Here is a 12,860-nt window from a genome sequence, read left to right on the forward strand (position 1 = left end):
GATGCTGCCAGACCTGCTGAGTTTCTCCAGCTATTTCTGGTTTTTTTGTTGTTTTAAACTCTTCTGCATTGACTAACACATCCTGGTAGGCTTGACGATGACCTAAGCTGACTTGATGTTGCACTTTTATCTTTTCTTAATTCACAAGACATGGATGGCACCGGCTAGGCCAGCATTTACTGTCCATCCCTAAGTACCCAGATAGCAATTTGGAGGCAACCACATTGTTCTTACTAGTGGCTCCAGATCAAAGGGTTTTTACAATAATTGGCATTGGTTACAAGGCCCCCATTAGGGTAATTTTTCATTCCAGATTTTTATTGAATTCAAAATTCACTGTCCGCCATAGAATAATACAGCATGGAAACAGGCCCTTCGGTCCAGCTCAACCATGCCAGCCGGGTTTCCTTCAGATTTGACCTCATGTCCCTACATCATTAACGAGGGTTTCTGGATTATTACGCCAGTGACATTAGCACAACACCTCTGCCTCCCCTAAATATTGCGGGAGAGTCCAGAACTAGGGGCCAACGTTGTAAAATAAAAAGGTCCCCATTTAAAGGGGAGACGGGGAGAATTTTTTTGCTGGATGGAAGGATGTGAGTCTGTGTAATCTCTGTCCAGAGAGCAATGGAGGTTGAGTCTTTGAATATTGCACTGGCTGAGTTATGTCTGCTTTTCTTTGATTGATAATTGGGGAGTCAAGGATTATTGTGTGTGTGTGTGCTGGGGGGCTGATCAGACAGGAAATTGTAGCTGAGGCCACATAATGACTTCGTTGAATGGTAGACCAGCCTCAAAGAGCTAAATGGCCTGCTTGTTATTCTTGTGCCCTTGTCTCAACACCAGATGTAGTCAGGCCTGAGCTCTGCTTCTGGGCTGTGTATCTGTGACTCGCTGCATTGACCAGACGGGCTTTCCAAACAGCTTTATATTCGTACGGACCTCGGGACCTTACAGCCAATTTAAATATTGTCGGAACCGCTGCTGTAATTTAGGAGATGCTGTAGTCAATTGGCATAAATCAAGCACCTGCAATTACCAAGGAGCTAAAGACCAGCTTAAGTTTTGGTCAAGAGTTAATTGTTGTCAGCCCAGACAGTGGGGAGTCTACGTTGACTCTCCGAGGAGCATCCCACCCAGACCCACCCCCCTACTCTATCCCTGTAACCCTGCATTTCCTGTAACTAGCCTGCACATCCCTGGACACTATGGGGCAATTTCCCATGGCCAGTCCACCCTAGCCGGCACATCTTTGGACTGTGGGAGGAAACCGGAGCACCCGGAGGAAACCCACGCAGACACAGGGATAACGTGTAAACTCCACACAGACAGTCACCTGAGGGTGGAATCGAACCCAGGTCCCTGGCGCTGAGGCCGCAGTGCTAACCACTGAGACACCGTGTCACCAAAGAGAGTATTCTACCCCTTTTGCTGTTCAAAATACAGTCAAGGGGTCAGATCCACTCCTCGGCATGTCTAGGTTGACGTACTCAGTGTTGCACTGAGGGTGTATTGATGCCATCCTTCATGTTAAACAAAAGCTCTCTCTGTTAATGACTGCTATTCGAACACTAACAGGGACCCTGCATAGGTATTTTCGAGCTAATCTGTTCAGGAATGTTATCACCCCCTCTGCATCAGGCAGCATTTGAACCCAGCCCTCTTGCCTCAGAGGTAGGGACATTACCAGCTAAGCAGGAAGCCCGCACATGCTGACCCTTGACCCTGTCAATACTGATAGATGTCCAAGTAATTCTGACACACTTCTGTAAATATCGACGCACTCTTGGGGCCTCTGCTGTACACGCTAACATAATCCCAGAGACTGGTAATCCAGTTGCTCAAGCTAATGCTCCAGGGACACAGGTTCAAATCCCACCACAGGCAGCTGGTGGAATTTTAATTCTGTGGCCAAAATCTGGAATTGAAAGCTAGTCATGGTAACCATCAAACATGCAGAAACCCATGTGTAATGTCTTTTAAAGGGAGGAAATCTGCTGTCTTTACCATGGTGATCTGCTCAAAGTCTCCAAGATATTAAGAGGAAAAGACAGGGTAGGTAAAGATAAACTATTTCCACTGGTTGGGGATTCTAGAACTAGCGGGTTGCATAGTCTGACAATTAGGGCCAGACTGTTCAGGAGAGAGGAAGGGTCCCGACCTGAAATGTCACCTTTCCTGCTCCTCTGATGCTGTGTTCCTCCAGCTCCATACTGTGTTGTCTCCAACTCCAGTATCTGCAGTTCTTGCGATCTCTGTTCAGGGGAGATGTTAGGAAGAACTTTGACACACAAAGGGTGGTAGAGGTTTGGAGCTCTCTTCCACTAACAGCTGGATCAGTTGTTAATTTTAAAATCTGAGATAGATCGTTTTAGAATTTAGAATTAGGTTTTATTGTCACGTGCACTTAAGTATAGGAACACAGGAGTACAGTGAGAAGCGGACGAAGATGCCATTCTCTCGCACCATCTTGGTTACAAAACTAGAATTTTAAAATAAAACAACAACAGCAGAAATAAAAGAAACACAGGCAAAAGGAAAGAAAAACGTCCAGACCCAAAAGAAAGAAGAATGTACAGATCTTAAAAAACCCATTTCAATGAAGGTGTACGAATGCTTAGGCTCTGGGCCTAGCAGAGGCCTGTAGTCTTTTGCTGAGACGACTGCCTCAGATCTCCAGGACGAGCTTTGCTACTGCCTCCTTTATGAAGCAAAGGTGTTAAGAGATATGGAGCAAAGGCAGGTGTATGGAGTTGGACCACGGATTGACCATGATCTCAGCGAATGGTGGAACAGGCTCGAGGGGCTGAATGGCCTACTCCTGTTCCGATATTCCATTGCCCAGGCAGGCCACTCAGTCAATGGGGGCTTAGGCACTGGCAACCAATGCTGACCTTACCAGCAATGCCCACATCCAATGGGAGAATGACCCAAAACAAATGAGCAAGACTGGTTTAGTGACTCAGCGAAGATCTTTGAGGACAGTAGATCATTTCAGAGCAACGCCTATGAGCTTAAAAAGTTCCGATGTCCCTGCAGTACAGTGGGAGTTCGACATGAGGGATCAGCTGTGATTCAGTGTGTAGCATTCTAACCTCTAAGGCACGAGGTAGTGGGTTCAAATCCCAACTCCAGAAACTTAGAGTCATTGAGATGTACAGCATGGAAACAGATCCTTCGGTCCAACTTGTCCATGCCAACCAGATAGCCTAAATAATTCGAGTTCCATTTGCCAGCATTTGGCCCATATCCCTCTAAACCCTTCCTATTCATGTACCCATCCAGATGCCTTTTAAATGTTGTAATTATACCAGCGTCCGCCACTTCCTCTGGCAGCACCCTCTGTGTGAAAAAGTTGACCCTCAAGTCCCTTTTAAATCTTTCCCCTCTCACCTTAAACCTACGGCCCTCTAGTTTTGGAGTCCCCCTACCCTGGGGTAAAGACCTTGGCTATTCACCCTATCCGTACCTCTCATGATTTTATAAACCTCTGTAAGGTCACCCCTCAGCCTCTGATAGTCCAGGGAAAATAACCCCAGCCTATTCAGCCTCTCCCTGTAGCTCAAACCCTCTAACCCTGGCAACATCTTTGTAAATCTTTTCTGCACCCTTTCAAGTTTCAACATCTTTCCTATAGGAAGGAGACCAGAATTGCAAGCAGTATTCCAAAAGTGGTCTCACCAATGTCCTGTACAGGCGCAACGTAACCTCCCAACTCTTACACTCAATGCACTGATCAATAAAAGCAAACATACCAAACGCCTTCTTCACTATCCTGTCTACCTGTGACTCCAATTTGTTGATCTGTAGATGTGATGTGGGCTGATACACTCAATGTTGCACTGAGGGTGTACTGATGCCATCTTTCATCTGAGGAGTTAAACAGAGACCCTGTCTGTAAATGACCCCTGTTTGAAGATGATGAGTTCTCCCTATCGCTGAGTCCACATCGCGAAAGTGATCATAAATAAAAGGTTAGAGACAGAAGAACTGCAGTTGCTGGAATCCAAGGTAGACAATCAGAAGGCTGGAAAAACACAGCAAGCCAAGCAGCATCTGGAGGAAAGGAGCAGTCAACGTTTCGACTAACGTTGACTCCAGTCTCCTGTTTGATCACAACAGGAAAACCCGAAAGTGCTGGAGAAATCCAGCAGGTCTGGTGGCCTCTGTGGAGAGAGAGAGAATCAGACATAACACTTTGAACCTGATATGACTCTTTTTCGGAGCAAGTGATCATCGTCATTGCATTGGTGTTTTAAGAACTTGCTGCGTATAATTTGACTGAGGCATTTCCTACATTACAACAAGGTGTGTGGACCCTCCTAAAGCAGTGATGGAGGTTATATGGAATCATAATGGCATAGAAAAGCCACACACCCTATTGTCAAGGTGCCAGCTCTTTACAGTTTAGCTAGTGCCACTCCCCCTACTGTTTCTGTAGCCCTTACGAGTATTCCCTCCTCATAATTATCCAAATCTCATTTGAAAGCCTCAATCCTGTCTGGCCTCCACAAACCATCCCAGGCAGCGCATTTCAGATCCTAACCACTCTCAAAATTTTTCCTCATTTCACCCTAAAATCAATTCACCTTCTTCCATCACAGGGAACATTCTCTCCCTGTCTGCTCTGTCCAGGACCTTTGTGGTCTTGAGTTCCTCCTCTCAGCCTTTGTTTCCTCAAGGAGAAGAGACCTCTCAAGTCTGAATCCAAAGCTTCCATTCCTAGCAACAGAGTGAAGATGAAGAAGGTACTGAAGAAGCAGAAAGATGGACTGGGAATGAGAATACTTGGGTAAATTCAGACATACGTCGTGTTGTGTGGCACTATCACCGTGCTAAATGGGACAGACTTTGAACAGATCTAGCAACTCAAGACTGGGCATCCATGAGGCACTGTGGGCCACCAACAGCAGCAGGATTGTACTCCAGCACATCATGGCCTAGCATATCTCCCACTCAACCATTACCATCAAGCCAGGGGATCAACCCTGGCTCAATGTAGAATGCAGGAGGGCATGCCATGAGCAGCACCAGGCATACCTGAAGACGAGGTACCAACCTGGTGAAGCTACCAAACAGGACGACTCACATGCGAAATAGTGAAAGCAGCAAGTGATAGATAGAGCTAAGCGATCCCACGACCAGTGGATCGGATTTGAGCTCTGCAGTCCTGCCACATCTAGTCGTGAATGGTGGTGGATAATTAAACAACTCACTGGAGGAGGAGACTCCACAAATATCCCCATCCTCAATGATGGGGGAGCCCAGGACATCAGTGCAAAAGATAAGGTTGAAGCATTCGCAGCAATCTTCAGCCAGAAGTGCCGAGTGGATGATCCATCTCGGCCTCGTCTATTGGTCCCCAGACACTAATCTTCAGCCAATTCGATTCACTCCACATGATGTTGAAACGGTTGGAGACGCTGGATAGTGCAAAGGCTATGGGCCCCGACAACATTCCAGCAATAGTACTTGTGCTCCAGAACTTGCCACACACCTCGTTAATCTCTTCCAGTACAGTTACAACACTGGCATCTACCCAACAATGTGGAAAATTGCCCAGGTATGTCAAAAAGCAGGACAAATCCAACCCGGCCAATTACCGCCCCATCAGTCTACTCTCAATCATCAGTAAAGTGATGGAAGGTGTCACCAACAGCGCTATTGAGCAGCACCTACTCAGAAATAACCTGCCCAGTTTGGGTTCCAGGGCCACTCAGCTCCTGATTTCATTACAGCCTTGGTTCAAACATGGACAAAAGGGCTGAATTCCAGAGGTGAGGTGAGAGTGACAGCCCTTAACATCAAGGCTGCGTTCGACTGAGTGTGGCATCAAGGAGCCCTAACAAAACTGGAATCAACGGGTATCAGGGGGCAAATGCTCCAATGGTTGGAGTCATACCTGGCACATAGGAAGATGGTCGTGGTTGTTGGAGGTCAGTCATCTCAGCTCCAGGACATCTCTGCTGGAGCTCCTCAGGGTAGTGTCCTAGGCCCAACCATCTTCAGCTGCTTCATCAATGACCTTCCCTCCGTCATAAGGTCAGAATTGGGGATGTTTGCTGATGATTGCACAATGTTCAGCACCATTCGTGACTCCTCAGATACTGAAGCAGTCCATGTTCACATGCAACAAGATCTGGACAATATCCAGGCTTGGGCTGACAAGCGCAAGTAACATTCGTGTTACACAAATGCCAGGCTATGACCATCACCAAGATTGTGGATTAACCTATAGCACATGGACTGCAGTGGTTCAAGAAGACAGCTCAGCATCACCTTCTCGAGGGGCAACTAGGGGCGGGCAATAAATGCTGGCCCAGTCAATGAGCCCACATTCCACAAGCGAATAAAATTTCAGGATATGAGTAGCAATTCCATTAAGACCAGAGGCCTAACACCTGGGAGTAAGCTATATGCTGGAATCTAATTGAGAGGTTTGAGGGGTTTATATATAGAATAACAGATACCCAGGAGTGAATTCCAAACTGGAAACTGATTGAGGGGTTCTGGAGGGTTTATGTATGGAATAACAGATAGCCAGGAGTGAGTTCCAAACTGGAAACTGATTGAGGGGTTTGGGAGGGTTTATGTATGGAATAACAGATACCCAAGAGTGAGTTCCAAACTGGAAACTGATTGAGGGGCTTGGGGGGGTTTATGTATAGAATAACAGATACCCAGGAGTGAGTTCCAAACTGGAAACTAATTGATGGGTTCTGGAGGGTTTATGTATAGAATAACAGATACCCAGGAGTGAGTTCCAAACTGGAAACTGATTGAGGGGTTTGGGAGGGTTTATGTATAGAATAACAGATACCCAAGAATGAGTTCCAAACTGGAATCTAATTGAGGATCCTGGATGGGTTATAAAGAAGATAACATATACCTGGGAGTGAATTGGTGGAATGGAATCAAGGTGGTGGGGGTGAATTTTAGATGTGAATATTGTTGGGACATTTATATCAAGCATAACAAACAGCAATAAATCTAATTAGGGAGCACAGGGTGGGTGGGGGGTGGAATTGATGACACAGAAGGATCATTGACAGGGTAGAGAGTATCTCCCTTTCCCCCAACGGTAGGGAGAGAGATGCAACAGGTCAGGAATGGTTCTTGCTCATCTCCAGTACCCAGGAGCTGGAACGATCCCCCTGGACAGGGGAGTAGAGGGTGGGGTGGGGGGAGCGGGTAGGGGGGCATGTGGTCACAGTGGTATTGGGTTCATCTGTGATGCCTCCCAAAGAGGAAAAGCTTTATAACTCTGGGACCAGAGACAAAGAAGGGGCACGTGGAGATATTTGAATCCTGGAACTTTGTGAGAAAGTTGGTATATGGATTTTAAAAAGCGGCTTGTCCTGTTGGGATGTGCCGTTCATTCCCAGATATAAATGATGATTCAGCAATTTCCTGACAATCCTCTAAGTTCCAGTGTGCAAGATTCAGAGTTGACCTTGTTACGAATACCATGTATCCAATAATCAACAACATAACCAGAAACCTGCCTCTATCATCGAATCACAGAATCCCTACAGTGTGGGAACAGGCCCTTCGGCCCAACAAGTCCACACCGACCCTCAGAGCATCCCACCCAGACCTATTCCCCCTATAAGCCACCTCATCTGCACATCCCTGGACACTATGGGGTAATTTAGCACGGTCAATCCACCCTAACCTGCACATCTTTGGACTGTGGGAAGAAACCGGAGCACCCGGAGGAAACCCACGCAGACACAGGGAGAATGTGCAAACTCCACACAGACAGTCGCCCAAGGGCCCCTTTCATTGTCTTGGAATGTCCCGAAGCCCTTCACAGCCAATGAACTACTTTTCATGTTCAGTCACTACCGTAAAGTATGAAAAACTCTCTGTCAGCTCCCCAAACGTCTGTCCACCATCTACAAGGCACAAGTCAGGAGTGTGATGGAATACTCCCACTTGCCCTGAATGGGGGCAGCTCTAACAACACTCAAGAAGCTCGAACTCATCCAGGACAAAGCAGCCCCCGCTTGATTGGCACCACATCCACAAACATCCCACTCCCTCCACCCACCGATGCTCAGTAGCAGCAGTGTGTACCATCTACAAGGTGCCTTGCAGCATCTCACCAAGGCTTGTTCCATAACACATCACACCATGCAAACTCCCCTCCCTGGAAGGACAGGGCAACAGACACATGGAACACAACAGCCTGCAGGTACCCCCGCACACCCCACGCCCCCCGCCCCAAATCCACACAACGTCCTGACATAGAGGCACAGAGCTGTACAGCACAGAAACAGACCCTTCAGTCCACCTCATCCAGATATTCTAACTTAATCTTAACATGTTTGCCCATTCGGCCCCTATCCCTCTAAACCCTTCCTATTCACATACCCATCCAGATGCCTTTTAAATGTTGTCATTGTACCAGCCTCCTCCACTTCCTCTGGCAGCTCGTTCCATGCACCACCCTCTGTGTGAAAAAGTTGCCCCTTAGGTCCCTCTTAAGTCTTTCCCCTCTCACCTTAAACCTATGCCTCTCTAGTTTTGGACATCCCTACCCTGGGGAAAATACCTTGTCTATTGACCCTATCTATGCCCCTCATGATTTTATAAACCTCTATAAGGTCACCTCTCAGCCTCCGACGCTCCAGGAAAAATAGCCCCAGCTTATTCAGCCTCTCCCTACAGCTCAAATCCTCCAACCCTGGCAATATTCTTGTAAATCTTTTCTGAACCCTTTCAAGTTTCACAACATCCTTCTTATTGCAGGGAGACCACAATTGAACGCAAAAGTGGCCTAACCAATGTCCTGTACAGCCACAACATGACCCCCCAACTGTTATACTCAATGCACTGACCAATAAAGGCAAGTGTACCAAACGCCTTCTTCAATTCCCTGTCTACCTGTGACTCTACTTTTAAGGAACTGTGAACATCCACCCCAAGGTCTCTTTGTTTGGCAACACTCCCACCAGACCCTACCATTAAGTGTACAAGTCCTACCCTGATTTACCTTTCCAAAATGCAGCACCTCACGCCTTGGAAATATATCGCCGTTCCTTCATTGTTGCTGGTTCAAAATCCTGGAATTCCCTCCCTAAGGGCATTGTGAATCTACCCACAACTGCAGGTAGCTCACCACCACCTTCTCAAGGGGCAACTAGGGACGGGCCATAAATACTGGACTAGCCAGTGACATGCACATCACATGAACAATTTGTTAGGAGCCAAATTGCTCACAGCAAGCTCCCACAAACAAACATCCACTTTCCCGAAAAACGCAGAAATCGCTGGAGAAACTCAGCGGGTCTGACAGCGTCTGTAGAGGGAAAGCAGAGCTAATGTTTTGAGTTCAAAGGAGTTACAGTGTGCAGTTCTGGTTGCCCTGCTAAAGGAAGGATGTTATTAAATTGGAGAGGGCTCAGCAAAGATTTACCAGGATGTTGTCAGGAATGGAGGGTTTGCATTGTAAGGAGAGGCTGGAACTTTACTCACTGGAGTGTAGGAGGTTGAGGGGTGACCTTATAGAGGTTTACTGAAACATAAAGGGCATGGATAATGTGAATGGCAAACGTCGTTTTGCTAGGTAGCGGAGTTCAAAACTAGAAGGCATAGGTTTAAGGTGAGAGGAGAAAGATTTGAAAAAGACATGAGGGGCAAATTTTTTTACATAGAGAGTCATTCGTGTGTGGAATGAACTTTCACAGGATGCAGGGACAGTTACAGCACTGAAAAGACATTGGACAGGGACATGAATAGGAAAGGTTTGGAGGGATAGGGGCCAAACACAGGCAGGTGGGGCTAACTTAGTTTGGGAACTTGGTTGGCGTGGACTAGTTGGACCGAAGGGTCTGTTTTTGTGCTGTGTGACTCTATGACCTGAAGAAGGGTCAGTGGACTCGAAATGTTAACTCTGCTTTCTCTCTCCCCATATGCTGCCAGACCTACTGAGTTTCTCCAGCACTTTCTGATTTGCGTCTCAGATCTTCTGGACTGTAAAATTCTATTATGCTATTCTACCTTTGACACCTGCGGTTCTTTAGTTTTATTTTAATCTACTTTTGTGATATCGGTAAAGGGATAGATTTACAGCCAGGATGCTGCAATTCGGGGCTTGGGTTTTCCTGCTCTTCTTCACTCTGGTGCTGCAGGATGTTTAGACCCAGCTGAGAGGTTAGATCATATGAAACAGGACCCATAATAGGCCGTGAGATAACAAGGTGTAGAGCTGGATGAACACAGCAGGCCAAGCAGCATCAGAGGAGCAGGAAGACTGACGTTTCGGGCCTAGACCCTTCTTCAGAAATCATAATAGGCCATTTGGCCCATTGGGGCCTGCTCTAGTCCAATCCTTAGCATCATCTTTTCCTCAAATCCCTTGATTTCCTGAGAGACCAAAATCCCATCTACCCCAGTCTTAAATGTATTAGACGGGTCCACGGTTGGTCTTTTAACCAAAAATCCAACAGCATTGCAATCCCCCAATGCTGGATTGGGATGGCAGCCCAGATTCTTCGCGCAGATCTCTGGAGTGGGAGTCAAACCCACTACCTTCCTGACTCGGGATAAAAAACGACGACCAGAAGACAACTCGACGCAGGGTCACTCTCCTTGTCATTGTCATAGAGTCATACAGCACAGAAACAGGCCATTCGGCCCAACGCGTCCATTCCTACCAGGTTTTCTAAGCTGAATTACTCCCATTGGTCAGCATTTGTCCCATATCCCTCTAAACCCATCCTATTCATATACCCATCCCGATTCCTTTTAAATGTTGTAATTGTACCTGCATCCACCACTTCCTCTGGCAGCTCATTCCATACACGCACCACCCTCTGTGTGAAAAAGTTGCCCTGTTTAAATCCTTCCCCTCTCACCTTAAACCTATGCCCTCTAGTTTTGGACTGCCTTACTCTGGGGAAAAGACCTTTGCTATTCACCCTATCCATACCCCTCATGATTTTATAAACCTTTATAAGGTCACCCCTCAGCCTCCAACACTCCAGTGAGAAAAGTCCCAGCCAGTCCATGTATCTCAAACCCTCCATTCCCAGCAATATCCCGGTAAATCTTTTCTGAACCCTCTCCAACTTAATAATATCCTCTTATAACAGGGAGACCAGAACTGGACACAGTACTCCAGAAGAGGCCTCACCAGTGTCCTGTACAACCTCAACATGACTTCCCAAGTCCTATATTCAAAGGTCTGAGCAATGAAGGCAAGTGTGCTAAATGCCTTCTTAACCAGCCTGTCTATATGTGATGCAAATTTCAAAGGATTATGTACCTGAACCCCTAGGTCAGTCTGTTCTACAACACTACCCAAAGCCCTACTTTTAATTGTACAAATCCTGTCCTTGTTTGTTTTACCAAAATGCAATACCTTGCATTTGTCCAAATTAAACCCCATCTGCTACTCCTCAGCCCATTGACCCATTTAATTGCCCTTTCCTAAATGCCACATCCTTGCCCAATCTGCTGTGACTACTCTGTAAATGTCAGGAAAAGGCTCAGGGGCGTCAGGTGAGGTATAAGGCTCTCCTCCTGTTTGTGTACTCCTTGCACACCCTGCAGTCTGCTCTGTGTGGTTGGAATAGAATAACGCAGATGCTGGAAATCTGAAATAAAAAGAGAAATTGCTGGAGAAACTCAGCAGGTCTGGCAGCATCTGTGGAAAGAGAGAGAGAGAGAAAAACAGAGTTAATGTTTCAAGTCCAGTAGTTCGGGACTGGAGGATGCTGGTTTTTAATGTCACTCTGTCATAGAGTTTTTCTTTTAAACAGCGCAGAAAGAGGCCCTTCAGCCCATCATGCCCACACCAGTCACAACCAATCACATCCATCCCACAGTATGGCAACCAGAACTGCAGACAGTGTTCCAGCTGTGGCCTAACCAATGTTATATACAGCTTCATCATAACCTCCATGCTCTTGTATTTGATGTCTTCAGTAATAGAGAGTTGTTGAACAGAGACCTTGGGATGCAGGTTCATAGCTCCTTGAAGGTGGAGTCACAGGTAGATATGATGGTGAAGAAGGTATTTGGTACGCTTGCCTTTATTGGTCAATGCATTGAGTATAGGAGTTGGGGGGTCATGTTGCGGCTGTACAGGACATTGGTTAGGGCCACTTTTGGAATATTGCTTTCAATTCTGGTCTCCCTGCTGTAGGAAGGATGTTGTTAAGCTTGAAAGGGTTCAGAAAACATTTACAAGGATGTTGCCAGGGTTGGAGGTTTTGAGCTATAGGGAGAGGCTGAATAGGCTGGGGCTATTTTCCCTGGAGCGTCGGAGGCTGAGGGGTGACCTTATAGAGGTTTATAAAATCATGAGGGGCATGGATAGGGTGAATAGCCAAGGTCTTTTCCCCAGGGTGAGGGAGTCAAAAACTAGAGGGCATAGGTTGAAGGTGAGAGGGGAAAGATTTAAAGGGGACCTAAGGGGCAACTTTTCCACACAGAGGGTGGTGAGTGTATGGAATGAGCTGCCAGAGGAAGTGGTGGAGGCTGGTACAATTACATCATTTAAAAGGCATCTGGATGGGGAAATGAATAGGAAGGGTTTAGAGGGATAGGGGCCTAATGCTGGCAAATGGGACTAGATTAATTCAGGATATCTGGTTGGCATGGACGAGATGGACCGAAGGGTCTGTTTTCTGTGCTGTACAGCTTTGTGACTCTATGATACCCTCATGCCATAAATGGATAGAAGAAGTTGCAGAGTCATGTACTTCAGAGTTGCTGACCTTGGGACCTAAGGGGCTATGTTTTCACACAGAGGGTGGTGCATGTGTGGGAAGCTGAAATGCTCCATCTTATAACCTCCTAGATTTTATAATCTATAACCCCCCCCGCTAACTTGTCCAGCTCTCCTC

Source organism: Rhincodon typus, chromosome 39 (genome assembly GCF_021869965.1).
Source record: "Rhincodon typus isolate 14 chromosome 39, sRhiTyp1.1, whole genome shotgun sequence".
Classification (NCBI taxonomy): domain Eukaryota; kingdom Metazoa; phylum Chordata; class Chondrichthyes; order Orectolobiformes; family Rhincodontidae; genus Rhincodon; species Rhincodon typus.